Consider the following 19,207-nt stretch of genomic DNA (forward strand, 5'->3'; position numbering starts at 1 on the left):
AAAGTCTCTCTTTTTCCAGTACAGGAAAAAGACAGACTAGCTCTTCAAATAAATCACCAGGAGTGATTGGGATGGTAGTGCATGGATTCAGCAAAGATTCAGGATTTTCTTATTCTAGTCAGCCTGAACAATTAATTAACAGCTGCCTTCTTTGTCATTAATTTTGTTGCCATAGTAGCCTCTGTAAGTGGTTTCTAACAAACAAGGAAGATTTATCTGTCACACTCTAAATCGATCAGAAAATGAATGATTTCACATTCATTTTTGTTTGATAATGATGGGTAAAGCGCAGTGAATCATTACAACAGTGTTTTCTGAAAAGTGTAACGTGTCTGTTATCTTAAAAATAAATCCTAAAGAACAGGCCCAGAGATTAAAAGTGAAGTGCCAGTTCTATGTAAACAAAATACTGTCTTCATTAAGAAATGACAACAATTTATAAATAATAAATAGAAAGAAAAGTTTCTAGATTTTTTTCTACTCCAATTAAGCATATTTTGCTTAGATATAAACACTTCCATGCACTATTTTTTGCTCCAAATTCACAGCTGGTGAGAAAACATGGAGAAAAACACTGTAAGACAATTTCCTAAAAAAGTGAGTTAAAATTGATGATTATAAACAAAAAAATTTTCTTCTACTTTAGGTTGCCTGGATTGCAAAAAGAACAGCAATCCACAAGGGAGAAAGCAGGGTGGGTAGGTACATGTCTGCAAACTAAATTCAGACTAAGTTCTGGCCATCATCATGTGCCAGGGGTTTGGACATGTTTAAAGAACTGCAGGCTGTAACCTGCAAATTGGATCAATATGTTTCTTGCCTGATAAATTCCAGGAGGGAGATAACGGGTGCATTATTGGAAAAGATTGTTGTTGCCTTTCTTCTAGAGGACAAGATGACAGATTCTCTTAAAGCAGTAATGGCTCTTTGCTTCTTCACCAAACAATGCTTTGGAAAGGAATGTCGTTTCAAATCTTGTCCTATCTATAACCTGTCTCATCGGGAGTGGGGACCAGAGAAGAGTTGGCAACATAATCAAATTACTCAGATTTCCTTGATTAAGAAGCTAGTAATAATCCCAAGGGCAAAATGCTCCAGTCACATCAGTCAACTCTTTCCATGAAGGAAAACAAAACAAACATGAAGGCAATGGGACTTATGTTACTCATTAAACTTGTCATTTTCCACAGCCAATATGAACAAAGTACTGGGGAGATCATGTAGTCATGAAAGCAGAGACGTCGCAGAAGAACATCAAGACATCCAGCTCATGCAAAATTTTCAATTTCCTAGTAAAAACGTTTCCATCAGTTTACAAATTCACTTTTTTTATTGCTCAGTTTCTGTCCTGGGACTGGCTCCTATAAGCTACCAAACGGTGGAAAATAAGGGGACTAAGGAGCAGGGTATTGCCTCTGGTAACAGCTCTGCACTGAGGGATATAAAGTTCTTATTGTTGGTGGGGCCTTGTTTCTGACCCATGCCCCCCTCCACCACATCCCCCCAGCTGCCTCAGTTCAATCATTTACCTGGCTATACCTAAAACCATACCAGGGTCATTAAAAAAAAAATCTTCTAAAAAAATGGTTCTTTTAACATGAATAATTTCTCAGTTCCCACTTACAAAGAATCTGCTGAGCCTTTAAGCTCTGCCAAAGGGAGGGCAGCCTCTGGTGATGAGTGTGGAAATGAGAGCTGGAAGGCAGTATGCTCCCAGATCAGATCTGTGTAATACAGTATCGAAATAATATAGAAATGCAGCCTAAGCGCAAAGAGCAAGTCTGATTCTCGTTCACTGCGGTTATTTTTAACTGAACCTCTGCATGTCCATCTATTACACCTTTCCTGGCAGAACAGGGGCAGTAGCAAATCTGAACCCACTTTTGAGCCAGCATAAATGTTGGAGAGAAGTCACAAGAGGTAATTTCATTACTGGAAGTTTAATGAAAACCAGCAGCCGGACGGTGAAGCTGCACACAAATTGCTGCCTAGGGAGAGCGAAGCAGGCAGAGCAGCCAAGGTGAGCTGTGCCTGGGAACAGCCGATGGGCTGGGCAGGTGTGGGCAGCCCTGCCAGCTGGCACCAAGGTGCCTTCACAGCACGGGCTGCCCTCGCCCGTGGGGACCTGAGGGGCAGCTGGGAAACTGAGGCAGGACTTTTAAGGGACAGGGGGCATCAATCCATTGAAGGAAGCTCCTCCTCTGCTCACAGGGTACTCTGTTTCCAGGGCTCTGTGGTGCTTTAAATGTTGTGCAAAGTCTACGGTAGCACGGTGTGGGTGATGACACCAGCCTGCTGAGTGTTTGTTCTGCTCTGGGTTGGAGACAACTGGAAGCCACAAACACTCACCAGCAGTGCTGAGGCCAAGCTGACTGCACTGAGTCGGAGCTAGTGAACACTGCCAATCATGGCAATTTATGAGCTTGTACTCAGCATCTTGCTAACTGTGCTACACAGCTTCTGGTTGGCTTGGAAAATGGACAGAGGGAACTCCTTCACTGGGTAGAGGTAAAACCTTAGCCATAGGTCTATGGGCTCTCACTGAGCATCTGAATCATGGTAGACTGAAATATAAACCAAAGATTTCACTTTGGGGGAAATTCTGCAGAGTGGAATACAAGTGGAGAACTAAGAATTGAGAAAAAGCCTCTGAATGAGACACAGACTGCTAAGTCAAAACCCTCTACTTTGATTTAGGCTCCACTGCCCTAAGCACATCATGCATTCAGTGGTGAGACTATCAGCAGTCAAGTGAATCTTCAGAATATGCAGTGAAACACCTCCAAAGAAACAAAATGCTGTCATAAAGGACATCCGTGTTGACTTGTGGAGATTTTTTACTGCTTTAAGATCTTAAAATACTATATTGCATTTGGCTATCAAACATTGACTTTTTTTCTGAAAGCCCATCCTGTGGCACTGCAAGTTGCCTGCTGACTGTATGGCTCTTGACAGAGACAAACCTCCTGGATAGAAATCCCAACTCTCTTCAACCTACACACAGAGCTATGGAGGTGGAAAAATCAAAGATGCATTAGTGGTGGAAGGTTTGCAGGAGTGGCCATCACAAAATCTGGAGGCAAAGGCCTCTAGCATTAAAGAGGAATGTTCCTGGAAGGATTATAGAAAGATCAGAGGTTCAAAATGCTTCATGTCCCAGAACAAGAGAACAACCAGATCTCTCTGTATATTTACACTTCATTGGGAACAGATAGGGTGTTTGATTGATCTCACTCATGTGTGACAGACACAAGAGCCTGACAGGAGCTGGTCTGCAGAATTTTGGCCAGGATTTCAGAAATATTAAAACACCCACAAAACAAACCCCACAAAAAGAAAGGAATACTGGGCAATGGCATAAGAACTCATTGCAGAATAAACGATGTCCTTAACCTGTTACTCTGTAATCATCTCTTCTCTCTTCTTCCCTTCTTTCCTTGTCACCTCAAAAGAGTAAAAAATCTGGGTGAAGAGAGCAACACTCAGGATTTTTTCATGGACTGACAGAAATACAGAACATCATTATTAACTAAAGTGAATTAGTGGCCCTAAGACATTAAAGAATGGCATTATGAAGCAATTAAGCCTCCTTTAAGCAAAACACATGATATCAGTCAATTTTACAAACAGGGTGCCATATTTCAGTCAGCCCTCTCCTAGATTTAATACTTCACCTTTGCGTTCAAGCTCCTTGGTTCCTCTGAAATGTTTTATTTTATTCTCTTTAGTGCTTGTTCTTGTTTCAATCAGATCAGGCCACATTTTCTCTGAGACTGCAAGAATAGGTACATCTGAGTGCAACCTGCCAATACTGTCATAACTACCTTCAACTGCTCTTGTAATTCTAGTGCCTCTGTGAAGTCCCGTATTATGAAAATTGTCTTTCAATGCCCTTCATCAAGTCTGTGTGACATTTTGTGTACTTTTGTTGGGGGCTGTAAAGGTAGGAAAATTTCCTAAGAAAACCACTAAGTGCAATAGTAAGAAACCACTATTAGCAAGGGGGAGAAGAGAGTTGGTTTGCCACACATCAGGAGGAAAAGCTATTTGCAGGATCAGAGAGCCACAAAAGTGAACACTGAAGACAAAGGAATGGAAATTCAGTTCATAATAGGAAAAAATAGATTAGAAAGAACTGAGATAAGTTAAAATTTTTCTAATTGTCTAGGCCTTACAAATTTCACCTTAGAATACATATATCACTGACAGAAAATCTTAGAGCTGCTGGCAATTAACTTTGGGAGGCGAGGTCAGAAACAGTTAACTTAGCAAACACTCAGTGGGAAATAACCAAATAGGCTTGTCTTGCTATGCAAGACCCGAGGTTAGCCAGTAGATCACAAGCTTCAATAGTCACTGTCACACATGTATGAATATCATATTAGAAACATAAAGCAGAATGTTATCTACAAGGCACAAGAGGGAATTTTCTTTTATTACTTTGTTTTGGAAAGAGTTCATAACCATAACCTTAGGTGAAGTGTTGGATGCCACATTTTAAGGAGGATATAACTGACTGACAGTGATTACTCTTCAAAACATGACAAAAAATTGAAGAAATAGTTTGTTGATTAATGCAAAGAAGACAAAACTTGGGGAAACATGACAAAACACACTGAAAGTTTCAAATATGGTTGCAAGAACAAATGGAATAACCTATTCCTCTTCATTGCAAGTAGGAGAGAAGTAACTCCCAAGTTAAGAAAAAAAAAAGACATTTTTCTAGTTGTAAAGAAAATTAGGCATTGGAATGAATTGCTCAGAGAATCTCCATCAGTGGAGGCCCTCAGAAATGGGTCAGCCACAGTTCTAATGGGAAGTGTCAGTACAAGTGATACAGCTGCAGGACCCTCAAGCTACTTCCTAATTTTCTAGGATAGTTCTAGGAAAAAAAACCTGTGGCTACTTAGATGAAGAACATCTTTTATGTTTGTTCTAGGATATTTTGAGCAATAGTATGTATTACCTTTTCCTTGGTTAATTTTTAATAGTGTTCTGAAGGCCCAGAGTTAAAGAGTAGCTTGACCCAAGATATTCTTTCATCTTTCTACTTTAATTTTTGCTGTTTGAGCAAAGTTGGTCAAGATTCCTCAGATTCTCATAACACTTCTTGAACTCACTATTCAGTGGTCTTTTGGGGTTTTTTTCTGAATGTGGAATCAATGATGTTAAGTGGGAACACACTCTTTCCTGAATGGTTGCCTACAGCCATTTTTAGGTCATTTCTTCCACAAAGTCAATTAAAGTTGACATGGTTTCTTTTAAGTTTTCCTTTTTGATTCTGCTTAGTTTTTTAACTTGTGGCACCTAGTGGTCACTTCCTCTGTATTTTCCCTTTTATGAAGGGATCATTGAGCCTAGAAACCTGAGTTATTCTGAAGCAGTATACCTTGGGATTCTCAATCCCAGAAGTGCTGTATGTGCTACACCTCAGCCTAGAAAGAAGGCTGGAACTTTACCAAAATCAAGACTTTGCCTTACTATTTCTTTTGATATTGATTTGACTCTGCTCCTCTGAGTTCTGAAGATGAACAAAGCTTGGTGTTAAATTAAGCTGGTGTTGAAGAGTTTTTACAAGGCTGACAAGAAGGAACTGAATACTTATCGCAGGCAGTTTCTAATGCTGATAGCATTGTGAATATATTAATTGCAGCATCAACTCGTCATCATTCAGAAATTATGTGGCCAGTAGGATTAGGGTAGTGACATCCCCCTGAACCCAGCACTGTTGAGGCCACACCTCAAGTGCTGTGTTCAGTTCTGAACCTGTCAAGAGGTGGTGCAAGTCCAGAGAAGAGCAAGGAAGATGGTGAAAGTTCTAGAGCACATGTCTTATGAGGAGTGGCTGAGGGAGCTGGGGTTCTTTAGCCTGGAGGAGGCTCAGGGAGATCTTACTGCTCTCCTACATCTTCTCCCAAATAACAAGTGGCAGCACAAGAGGAAATGACCCCAAGTTGCACCCAAGGAGATTTAGCTTATATATTAGAGGAAATTTCTTCACTGGAAGAGTTATCAAATATTGAAATACATTGCCCAGGGAAAACAGTGGAGTTACCATCCCTGGAGGTACTTAAAAGATGTGTAGATGTGGCATTTAGGGACATGATTTAGTGGTGGACTCAGCAGTGCTGGGGTAAGGTTAGAGATGATCTTAAAGGTCTTTTTCAGCTTAAATGATTCTAAGATTCTATGATTTGCTCTCATGTAAACTAATTTTAAAAATCCTTTAATGTTTACTATTTGAATAGGTAGCCTTTTTTCATACTTTAGCTAAAAAGCAGGAGAAATGTTCCTTTTGGTTGGTGCTTGGCCATCTGAACAATCCTTGTTTTTTAAGTACTATCTCTTCAAATTTCACTGCTGTTTCTGGAGACGAACAGTGGTGACAGCATATTTCTCCTCTCAGCTGGAGACGATGTTTTAACTGCCTTTCAGAAGTGAAATCAATTCATGTCTTTCTGTATATGGCAACAGACTCTCGCTGGAGCTGTAGCTTATGACTTTTATCTTATTGTGGCACCTGCTTCGGTCAAGGGGATTACTCCTCCTGGAAGGTGTCAATACTGATGGTGCTCACTTGAGCAGCTGTCCTCCCTCTTCTATTATTATTATTATTCATGACGTGTGATTGATTCTTCTGAGGGCCTTAGGGATGAAAAACTTAGCAGTTCTTTGCTGTCTTTCTTTTAGAGGGACCTAATGGACAATTATTGTTTCTGAAATGCTCTACGGCCACCATTCCACCTCATCTATTGTTCAGCTATCTCTGTGCAGGCAGAATGTGGGCAATGAAAAGGTGGAAGATGTGCCATTATCCATATGCTGAGAGCCATCAGTTGCTCACTTAGTGCTTCTCCAACAGTGTTATTCATTACCCACTATCACACTGAGAGAGCTTAACTGATGGAAGAGAGAGAAGGCACTAGCAGTGACTCCACTTACACACAGCTGAGGCATAATATGGATTGGGGTCATTTTGGCTGAGGGTGTAGCTCCATAGTAATTATTGAACTTTTAAATTCTGGGCTTATTTTACATAATTTGTATTATCTGAAAGTCATATTGACTATATTCAGCTTCTTAATGCTGGCACTTGTATCAAGAATTAAGCAACACATGGAAGATGAAGACAAGAAAAAGTATTTTAAATGGAACCTATAAGATCTGCAATTGCTTATTCTAAAAAAACAGATTAAAAACTTAAATCAGCTACAATATAAAGTCGTTTTCCCTTCTAATATTTGAAAGATTACCATAAAGAAAGTTACATTCAACTGTTCTCTAGCTTCACTATAAATAAGACACCAAAATGCTCCCTATGGAGCTAATAGAGCATAACGTGGATTTTAGAAATACCCAAGTGTTGTGTAGGTCTGGAAAAGACTACATGGGGTGGCACAGAAAAATTCCTCACTGGAAGATTAGATAAACATCCCTCTCTGATTATCTAGACAATTCTTGCTGGTAGTGAAGGCAAATGAGCCAAATTATCTTTGGTGTCCCTAAGGTGTTCTTGACCACTGACAGTAAAGATATCCCTTATTTTTATGTTTTGCCTCAGGAATTAAGATCAGCAAAGATTATCATCAAAGTGCCACTTTGAAGCAGAAGATGATAGCACCACAGTGAGGCAAGTAAAGAGCCTTACTCCTAATCTGAGCCTATGAAAACTTTGCTTAGTTTGCAGGAGTCTCTCAACTGGTTTCCCATTCTTCTGGGAAGTAGCTATCATTAGACAACAGGGAAGCATTTAAGGATGTTTCCAAACTGTTCCTCCAGCAGACGAGGTACTTGCAATCATTCCTAGAAATACCTTGAAAAGAACTCAAAACATAAAATCCAGCAGAAGGTCAATCTGCTTTCTGGGTTGGTTGCTAGTTTGTTTTCCCTGCATACATACGAATTTCAGTCTCTTGCAGTTCCTCTGGCCACAGCTCTTACTCAGGTGAGCACACTGCCATTCTAGATTTTCTCATAATAACTTGTTCTGTGGTTTGCTGTGGGCAACAAAAAGTCAGAGCTGGATAGTAACAGACACTCTGAACCACCATTCAAAAATGAAAATAAAAAATGCATATAAAATAATTGGGTTGTTTAGGTTGGAAAAGGCCTCCAAGACCATTGAGTCCGACTGTTAACCCAGCATGGCCATGTTTCCCACCATGTCCCTAAGAGTCACATGCCCATGTTTTTTGGACGCTTCCAGGAATGGTGACTCCTCCACCTCACTGGACAGCCTGCTCCAGTGCTGTTCCAATTCTTTCTGTGAAGAAATTTTTCTTAATATCCAATCTAAACCTTCCCTGGTGCAACTTGAGGCTGTTTCCTCTCACCCACTGCTTGTTATATGGGAGAAGAGACAAACTCCCACCTCCCTACACCCCCCCTTACAGGCAGTTGTAGAGAGTGATAATGTCTCCCCTGAGCCTCCTTTTTTTTTCAGACAAACACCCCCAGCTCCCCCAGGCACTCCTTACAAGGCTTGTGCTCAAGTCCTTGCACCAGCTCATTGTGTTTGTAATTGGTTTGCACATAAGACTCATGATTTGGTCACAAGAGTCTTTACAAAATCACAGTCTCTACAAAATCACAGTCTTGTCTGGATTTCTGTTCTAATGAAATACAATTCTCCCTCCAAGGCAGCTTTGTGAGATTCACTTCCCCCACCTTCCCATTTTATCTTCCCATATTTCCTTCAAGCATCTAGCTTACAGATTTTCTCCACCTACCAAACTATTTTGTTTCCATCTTTTCAATAATTCAAATATATGCATCAAATGCACACATGGCATATTTCCAGGCAGTAACATCCCCTTTCCTTCCTGTCTCTTTGTAGCCAGGTAATTTACATATAAGATGCACGAAGATAACTGTGCTCTTTCACAGTCCTGGTTTGTTTACTAGCTCCCTCTGCTTTCTCATTGCAACCCTCCATTGGAGCCCCTGGTGGGACAGCTGAGCCCTGAGCAAACTCTGGTGGCACAGAGAGTTTGGCCTTTCTGGCAGCACGGCTTTAAGGCATGGCTTTTTATCCAGAGCAGCAGCAGGTCCATGCACAGCACCAGTATGGAGATCAACGGTATAGTTGCCATGATTACAAGCTACAGTAGGAAAGTGTCCTCCCTAGACTATTCCTCTCCCTTCTCCCTTTCCCTCCTATATTTTTTGACAGATTTGTGTTTTGCCAGTCACGAATTCTTCCCCTGAGAAGCAGCAGGACAACAGAGCAGTGCTCCCCACACCAAACTCCCCCAGGAGCCAGCCCACGCTGACCGTGTGCCCAGGAGGACAGGGCTAACCGTGTAACAGGAGGACAGGGCAGAAGAGCCCAGCCCCAGGAGTCAGAGCCTCCTCATCCCATGTGGTGGCTGTGAACTGTTTCCACAACTTTTGTTTTCCTCTCCTCCCTGTAAAACCAAACCATACTTGTTTCACCACAGGAGTGTCAAGGGCGAAGGTTTGAGGATGCCCCAATTGGTATTTAGTGACCCCAACAGAAAACTTTAGAAACTCAAGCAATACATTAATAAAACTCCAGCAAAGGAAGAACAAGTAATAAAGATCTCAGGAAAAAAAAGGCCTCTCTGGAGAACGAGTTGAGGGACCATATGCAGGAAATATACATGAGATTAAGAAAACAAGAGGAGGAGATACTTACAAATGACAAAAAAAAACCCTTGAAATGTGTAGCAAAAGGCATGGGATAAATGGAAATAGCTGACCCAGGTTAAACTAATTATTTAGCTAGATCACTGTCCCATTCCCATTCAACATCAATACCAAACCCTGCAGAGAAGTGGTATAAGAGATACCTACACAGTTGGAGAAGAAACTTCACCCAGACCCCAGTCAGAGGATCAGTGAGTTCAGCCTTCTGCCACTGCTGTGTAACCACTATAACTTCTTTATAAAGGTAAAATATGAAAAATACATCTGTGATGGCATTCTTATTAATGTAAATATCTACTTCTGGCAATACCTTTTGATAATACCTTGGGGCAATACTTTCCAAGGGGGAATTACACCTTCTATGTCCTTTTCAGTAGAACTGTCTCGCCTTTTAATTTAATTGGTCTCCCTTTGCTTCTGCATTCTAATGAAGGTACAGCACATCCTTACCCATCTACTTTATGCCTCTTAATATACATACATCTAACATGTACATATATCAAATGAATATCATATTTATCCTCTTTTTAAATGGCACAATACTAATTTGCATGTACACCACAAATTTCCACTGCTGAACAAGGAAATTTTTTAAATGTGTTTTAGACAAATGACTTGCCTAAAAATTCTCCACTTGGCAGCTGTTGATTGCATTTTTATCACGTTATTAAGACTCAGGCCCAACCTCACTTTGCTTTGGCAATTTTAGCAGTAACTCTCGGAACCCTTAGGTGAGGCGTGGTTCAAACAACACTCATAGACAGGTCTGGAAAGGAAGATTTTTTAAAGCTGCTGTTGCTACTAGTAAATTACTAACAAATGCCAACTGCAACTAGTTTTCTCCCTCTATCCCAAATGTCTTCCAGTGTTTTGCACTTCTTTCTCCCCACCCCCTGTCTAAGAAAACCACAAATTTTGCCTGAAGGGGTATCATCATTAAAGAAAGAAGCAGTGCAGTCAAAGCCTTAGGATGACACAGATCATTCAACAGTTGTTCAATTACAGTGAAAAGCTACTTATTTTTGAACAGAGAGCTTTCACTCAACACAGGCCCAAGGCAGCATTATCAGATTTGTATCTGCAGTATCTCAACCAGTCTGATGTAGGGCTTTCACTCATTACAGAAGCTGTGCCCTTGTGTGAGGTTTACATCTAGGTTCAAAGAGTTTCTAAAGTGTCTTGGAGCTGTGTTGGCTTTAAAAGGTATTATCATAATAATTTCCAAGAATGAATTAAAAGTTGTTTTGGGTACCTCTCATCTCCTAAATCCATCTGATTTTGTTTAAGGTTTACAGGCTACTTCCCCACAGAATTCTTACAGACTAATAAAACAGTAAGTGACTACAGAGCCAACAAGGAAAACAGTAACACCCAAAGCACGCCAAGGTAAACCAAGCAAATGAAATGCAGTATATTAAAAAATGAACATTTTTGAAAACTATTATTTAGGGCATACGATTCCTACAGACCCCAAGTGTGACCGATAGCAGGGTATGACCACCCAGATGGAAAAGTTGATTCCCATAGGTTTTTCTTGGTAGATTTCTATTAAAATGCTGTTCAGTACTAGCTGTGAAAGCAGTAAGAAATAAAATTTTTCTCTGTTGTATAGCTGCATAGAAAAACATATTGAAATGCAGGGGAGTGTTTTTACCCTCTAAATCAGAGTGATTGCTGGCCACACTATCATTTCAGCTGACAAGGACATAGCATTAGCCATAGGCTTCTCACCACTTCTTGCCATGCTGACACTACAGGAGTCAAGCCATTATTATTATGCTCTTTTTACAGTCTCTTAAATATAAACTTTCTTTTTTACATTTTTGTAAACTTTCCATGAACCTGAGCTCCTCCTGGCCCAAAAGCCTCAGTAATTCTGCTGATCGTCCACTAAGTGTGCTTCTGAAAATATCCACAGCTGTAACTGTGGTCAGCTGCTCACATATGTGCAACCTGGGTGGAAGCAATCGATTGCAGGGCCTTTTAGGGTAATGCAGCTCCAAAACAAACTGAAAGGCAGAGCAGTGAAAAGAAAATGACATACAGGCCCAATTCCTTTCTGCAGCTCAACTCTATAAACTGCAATCATTCACTTCGAAGGAAAGACGAATGGGTTACTCTAGATCTCTACAACAGTAACAGAATAGAGTTATGTCCTAAGCATCTGGTGAGAAACAAAATGAATTTTTCACAACATTTTCTCTAGCATAAAGTTAGATTTGTCTTGCAGGCATTCAAGATAAAAAAGATAACAAGTCAGTACAGGGGTCTGCATGCCGAAATACTGTCCTGGTTCCAGCCAGGGCAAGGTTAATTTTTTCAGTAGCCAGGATACGGTATGGCTAGAACCCAGAGGTTATCTTGTACCACCTCAGCTCATCTTCCAAGGACAGGGGGAAGGGCTGGCTTCTGGACTGGGGTAGCATGGCAGAGGGAGTGGCTGTGTATTGTCAGAGGTTTCCGTGGGGTCAGCAAGAAGATTCTTTCTCTTACACACTCCATCATTAGTATTGTTGCTGTTACTGTTCATTTTCTTACCTCCTTGCTCTTTCTAGTAAATTGTTCTTATCTCAATTTGTGATCTTTATATTTTGTGACTCCCATTCTCCTCACCATTCCATCATGGAGGAGAGGAAGGGGGAGGGAAGGAGGGAAGGAGGGAATGAGGCAGGGAGAGAGGAAGGGAGTGAGCAACATACAGCTCGGAGTGGTTTCAGTGGGAACACTAAATTGGAGAATACCATTCCTAAACCATGACAAACGGTCAGAACACAATACATTTTACAGACCTGTACACAGGAAGGTAACTTCTCAGTGGCCCCATCACAGTATTTCCAAACTTCCAATTTTCAAACTCTACAAATTCTCATGGCCAATCCTGCAAAAAGTGGAAAGTACAGTTAAAACTAGGAAGTCTCCAAAGGAAAAGCAAATAAAATCAGCTGTCTCCTTGGATATACAATGCTAAAAGTCAGAGTAGAATTGGTTTAGAGAATATTAAACATTTTACACTAGAGGAGCAGCTAGATCATAACAATTACACAAATATAGAAAAGTCCAAGTTAAATAAAATGCAAAGTGGTAAGTTGTTTTTAAAGATATGTTTCAGGGTAAAAATTCAATGAATATATGGAACTGGATTAGAAGAAAAGACAGAATACTGCACCAATTTATATTCCCTTTGAACTGACTGAATACAGACCATAAAGTGCATTTTCAAACATACAGCATATCACAGAACCAGACACTTATTTCTAGCCATGGCACTTCTAGGCTTTTGGGAAAGGAGAGCAGAAGTAGTCTAGTGGAACTGTGCTGTGTGACAAAGCATTTACTGGTGGGTTCTGCCCAACATCAATAAACAATTGTTTTTCCTTTAAATGAAGGAAAGAATTTCAGCAGTAAACAAATGCTTCACATCTTGCATGAATACTTCAACAGAATCAAAGCAAAGCTGTCTTTTCACACCTCCTGGAAGTGCATTCCACGTCAAAACAAAAGCCATAACCTGAGATCTATCAGTTGCTAGGTTTTCGATCATGACAACAATGACACCGTGATAATAAGGGATGGTGACACACAAGACACTAAAGCTCCCTGTGATACTCCCTCCTGGAATCCACGCTCATTATTGTAAAGATAATTATCTGGGTATCCCTGAGACCAATTTTGCACTTTTTGTATAAATATGACCTATTGCATAAGACATGAAATTTAAAATCATCTCCTTCACGGATATCATTGAGTCATTCCATTACCTCTGGGACAGATATGAATTATGCATTCTTCGATTCTCTTTAAAATTTAGATGCACAAGGGGGCACGGAAAAATCTAAATGGTACTAAAAATATAAAGCATTCTAGAAAGAAACAATAACTTGCATGCTACTAAGTGCTGCAGTGCTCTGAAGGCTCCCTGCCTGGTCAAGAAAAGCACATAAAGCACTGAAACGTAGCAGCAGGCCTCCATGCTAATGGCTGCTAGTGACAAGGGCTCACTGAATGTCACTGCTTCACATACTGTGTACTGTTCATTTCTCTTATCTGTGTGACCTCTCTTTTGAAATGACTGATGAAACTCGCCTGAATTAGCATCTTTGCTTCTGGGCATTTGCCACCTAGAAGGCATTTAGTAAATTCTCAACTAAATACTAAAATAGAGCATGAGGGAATAAAGACCGTAATCTTAACAAAAAATAATCACTGTGTCTGTTAAATAATACCCAGTGTGTAATGCAAAAGGGCTGCTTCTCCGAAGCCTCCTCGTTAGGTTATTTTTCTACCTTGACACCCTTTAGGACTACTGGCTTGTCACAATACATGCATTCACATTGCATACTTGGCTAACATTTTCATAATTGGTGTGAATAAAAAGAAATAGCTGTTACTGCAAGAAAAAAAAAGAAATGCCTCTTTTCTGATGCCCTGCTGCTATGATGACCTATTTCACACTAGCATCTGCTCCCTTCTCATGAACCACTCCAGATGTAAGCTGGCAAAAAAGCACTGCAAGTATGTTTCCCAGATGTCCACCGAGTGCTGCAGATGTTTTCTTCCATGCTTCACATTTAATGTGTGCCTGATTAATTTTTTCATTATTATCTCAACTACTTGGCCCACAGATTTTCCTACAAAGTTTACAGAGTCCAGGATCTAATTTGCAGCCATAAGGAGCGGCTCCCTTTGTGTAAACAGGTTCATTAATGTCTGGAAAAACCAGTCAACAGAGCCTTGGTCTAAATTGCTAAAAGAAAGGCAAACTTCAGTAATCTATTCTGTCTTGATAATATTTGCCTGAGGATTTAACACAATGTTCATTTCAATTCAAAATTACAGATGTTTGCAATATTCAGATGCATCAGGCTGACCAAAAATATTATGCCCGTTCTCTGCCTCAAGCCCTTGACCTGAATGAGGTTAGTGACAGGGATATGAATGACTTGAGTGGAAAATGAAACACAAAAGTAGTTTTATCGTGAAGAACAATATTTCTTCTGTCACTAAACCATTTTTTCCCCCTCAAAATTACAGAGTAGACTGCAAATCTTCAAGGCTAGCAGTCACGACGACAGTCTAAGTGCCATTTAAAAGAATAATAATTTATGAGGAGCCTTGGTAGAATAGCAAAGGTCACAGAGTAAACTCCCCAGGGAGGACAGGATGACAAAGGTTACAAAGATGACTAAAGACTCGCCTACAGAAAGAAATTTTCTTGGAAGGAAGATGTTTTCTTGCAACAGCTTCATCCCACCTAACACAGTTTCTCATCCAAATGAGCAGTTCACCTTTAAGTTAGCTAAAAGGCATTGCTTGCAAAATGTGCTTCTGAAATTTGTAGATTAGCAGCTTGGCCTTGTACCCACTGAAGTCCCACTGAAGTGCTGGCAGAGGGAGGACACTGTGGGTCTGTCCCACTGGGCACAGGGGGGATGTCTTGGTGTGGTCCCACATGGGACATCAAACTTGAAAAAATATCTGGAGTCTTTGCAAGGCAGTCCACAAATAAATCCTACTTTTGTGGCAACCAAAGTACCATCTGCAGACCTCCCACAGGCCACCAGAGACCGGCACAATTTCTCTCAGAAGCAGTGTCAGGAGTTGGTAGGTAAGGAGCCTAAGACACACAGCTGACACACTGCTCCTGGACAGTAGTAAATATGCACATCAGCCATCACTCTACAAAGCAGTTTGGGCAGCTTTTCCTTGCCACAGCTATAGCCTTCCCCTTCTTCAGATGCTGCAAGTACAGAAAAAAAAGGCAAGCATGAAGAAAAGCAGGAACAACTCTTTTTGGCACAGCTCCACTTTCTGCCAAAACATCTCTGGGCTCATAAAATACACATGAACTGGTGGGAGAAGCTGATGCTGCAAACCTGGGAGTAACCAGCGGTGTCTACAAAACATCAGAGTGATAAAAAATAGCTTAACCTGAAGCCAGCATGCAACAAAAGACAGCTCATCTCTTCAGAAATGTGTGGCCATAAACATTTCGAAAACTGACAGTTTCCAACTGTTCACGATCAGCTGTGGGAAGTTTCTGCAGCTGAGTCAATGGCTGGCACTTGTGCAGGGGTCTGGCACAGCTCTGAAGGGCACAGATGTAACAGGTGCTGGTAAAGAAGAGGTTATTAACTGCTTTGAGTATAAGGGATTATATTTAATTTCTGTAGTATAACTGTGAGAGCCCATCTTGCTGGTATCTCACCTCTGTGCCTGGCCACCCAGTTCATAAAGAGGTACCTGAGAAGCAAATAATCATTGATTTGGGTTATCTAAGGAGTGTTTGAGGATGCTTACCTATTTTCTATGCTAAAATCAGGCAATTTTCTAGAGGGGGTGAATGCCACAGGCATTCAGAGTATCTTCAATCCCTTGCTCCAGCAGTCCCTGGTCCATCACAACATGCCATGAAGCCTTTGGCTGGCTGCTCAGATCACAGAACAATTGTACAGACCATAACTGCATGCTGATGACAGCAGAGTGTGCCTTTGGGAGAGGGAAGGGCAGAAGGCAAGTGGAAGGTGGGATGCAGCTGAGCAAGACTTCAATTGAAATATCATCTTTTATCCTGCACATCACCTGCAAGAAGGAGGGAATGTCACAGACACCTTGCAAACACATCAAATAGCTCAGGCAATTCCCACTCCTGAGTGACAAATCCACTGGGCATGCTGCCAGGCAGCTCTCCTGAACCTGCCCAAGAAAGGGAACCAGCATTTCTACCCCAAGATTTGCCTCACACATAGAGCAGAAGCTCGCCCTCAGTGCCAAGCCTTGGTGGGCTTTGCGTGAGGGGTTTTATACTCTCCTGTGTTGGTTTTGTATGCCTTGTCTTCCTTTATTAATTTTAAACAGAATGGAAGGATGTAAATTCACCATTGGGGATATGTCAGTGTTTGCTCAACATGCTCTATATACCTTTATTAATTTTGTATTGAATGGTGGATGGGATTTCACTCCGGGGGGAAATCAGGGATAGCAAAAGGTCTTTCCCACAGCAGGACAGCAGTGGGGAAGGGGAGGTAATTTCTCTGTGGGTTTATTTTGAGGGATTTATGTGCTTCCATGGGTTTCTAAAGCTGAAGAATTTTGAGCTTTCATGAACAGGCAGTTTTAGTGCCATGACCCACTGGTCGAAAGATGTTTATTAGCTTAATGTAGCATTTGTAATTCAAGTCTTACTACTTAGAGTACTGCTTAAAAGCAGCAGATGATGCCTTCTTATAGTGCAAGAACAGTATGTAAAAAGGGAAATTTAAAAGATTTAAAAATTGAGACCTTTTTCCAAATAAGACTTATTCTTTAATGGTGCAAATGCATAAACACCATATGAACTGCAAAAGGGTTGTTATTTGACACAGGTTACAAGGTTTAACTCTTGGCCACAAAGTTTAATTCTTGGCTCATTGCAAAAGTTGCCTGTGTCTGTGAGAACAGCTTGGCAGCCTGTCATTTCCAACAGTGCAACTCCCAGCCCCCAAACAAGCCAACACTTGGCTTGGAGCATGCAGGGATACTCAATGCCCTGGACTGATGGAAATGTTGTGAAGTTGCTTACTTGTAGACAGCTCTTTGCTATCAACTTCCAATTCACACAGTATGATTACACTCCAGCATATCCCTTCATTTAGACTCTGTCTCCCGGGATATCTTAATTCACCAATATCATGACAATGAAGGGAATGTTCCCTTTTCTGTCTGTCCTACTTGCTTTTCAAGGAAAAAAGTTTTCAGAGGGAAAAAAACCCCAAAACCCTCATGCCTCCCTCATTTTCCAGAGGTTCCTAGGTTGCATCTTCTCCATACTCAGCCCTGCCAAATGCAATAAAATAATGGACAGCGGTGTCCTGAGGGATCTGGTCATTTCATATGTGACAGTCAAAAAGCACAGAAGCAACAGGTGCTGTTTGTCATTCGGTTCTCCATTGCAACAGATTTCACCCTTACTTCATCATGTGTTATCTCACGCACATTTCTGCAATGCAGGTACAGAGGCTGCTCCACTTTTCTAACCCTCTGAGCATGACAGGTGTCTTTTTTCCTCTGCTGACTACCCAAGCACACAGCCTGTGAGTTCATAGCTCTCCAGCTCCACCAGCACCCAAAGAGTGAAACCCAGCCTCATGTTTGCTGCACAGGGCAATTCAGATGGTGATTCCTCTGTGCTGCTGAGGCCTCTGTGACTCCTCAGTCCAGGGACCTGTTGTGGGAAGGTGGCCATGGGGTGAAGCTATTAATGAACAGCAAATTGCTGTGTAAGGAAGATGAATATTCTCATGGAGGGTCTAATGCTTCTCTTTGCCCTTCCCCAGGCAGCTGTGACATGGAAGAAAGCTGACCAGACAGCAAAAGACCTGTTTCACTGATCAGAAGATGCCACAGAAAATTTATACTTCTAAAGATTACTAGGATTTATGCTGCTGAACAATGCCTTACTGAGACTGTTTCTCATAACAAACTTCACATGGTGAACTGAATTAATTATTTGCTTGAGCAAAACATACTACATGCTTGAAAACTGAATTAAAGACTAGTTGGCTCTCCCTGCACATGTGCAAGTGATTATTTTCCTAAACTGGTGCAGGTGGCACACGAACTCCTTGTGTGACTGATGGGCAAGGGCAGAAAGTTTCTGCACCAAGAAGCACAGTTCCCATTTTGAGCACCAGAAAGAGCAGAACTGCTTCGTTTGAAAAATGAGCAATGGAAACAGGAGAGAAAGGGAATAGGGGAGTGCAGCTGGCTGTCATGGGCTCTCTAGGTCAGCACTTTTATACCTGCTGAACACAGCTGGATTTTGAACACGTGGGAGGGAAAGAGGAAGGGCAGGATTTGGAAACTGGCTCAGATCCATCCAAGATGATACCATGCAATCCAGAGAAAAAGTAATAAATACCAGGTACATGTCAGAGCACACAATGCTAACAGCCTTTAATAATGGCTAATGCAACGATACTCACCAGCCTCCTTGCTGTGCTGCCAGCAGCCTGGGTGTTACCAAGGAATGGAGGCAGGCAGGCAGTGAGGCAGGGAGCAAAGAAAGACAGGCAGCCCTGCCTAACTGTGAGCCTCTTGTTCAGGATCCTCCTTACTGCCTCATGTAGGAGTACAGGAGTCAGCCAGTGCTCCACATCATTTGCCTATTAGCTGTGTCCTTACCCTGGTTTCAGCTAGGATAGGGTTAATTTTCTTCCTAGCAGCTGGTACAGTGCTGTGTTTTGGATGTAGTATGAGAATAAGGCTGATAACACAGTGATGTTTTAATTGCTGCTAAGTAGTCCTTACACTGAGTCAAGGACTGCTCACATTCCTGTGCTCTGCCAATCAAGGAGTTGAGAGGGAATATGGCTAGGACAGATGATCCCAGCTGATCAATGGGATGTTTCATACCCTGAAGATCATGCTCAGAAATGAGCAAAGCATTTGTTCATTTGGTGGTGAGCAACTGTGTTGTGCACCACTTGGTTTTTTTCGGGTTTATTTCTCTCCTTTTTTCATTACTCAATAACTACTATTAACATCATTAGGAGCATTATTA

General features: G+C 41.3%; 1 protein-coding gene across 2 annotated transcripts in view; it reads right to left on the reverse strand.

Moving 5' to 3' along the window:
* The window catches only part of ENOX1 (ecto-NOX disulfide-thiol exchanger 1), a 356,320-nt gene that overhangs the window by 233,163 nt on the left and 103,950 nt on the right, over positions 1-19,207 (reverse strand). For both annotated transcript variants that reach the window (XM_084226361.1, XM_084226360.1), the window contains exon 3: positions 12,459-12,547. The gene's annotated coding sequence lies outside the window, so the exon portion shown is untranslated. The remainder of the gene's footprint in view (positions 1-12,458; positions 12,548-19,207) is intronic.

Source organism: Fringilla coelebs, assembly GCF_963513975.1.
Source record: "Fringilla coelebs genome assembly, chromosome: 2".
NCBI classification, from domain to species: Eukaryota; Metazoa; Chordata; class Aves; order Passeriformes; family Fringillidae; genus Fringilla; species Fringilla coelebs.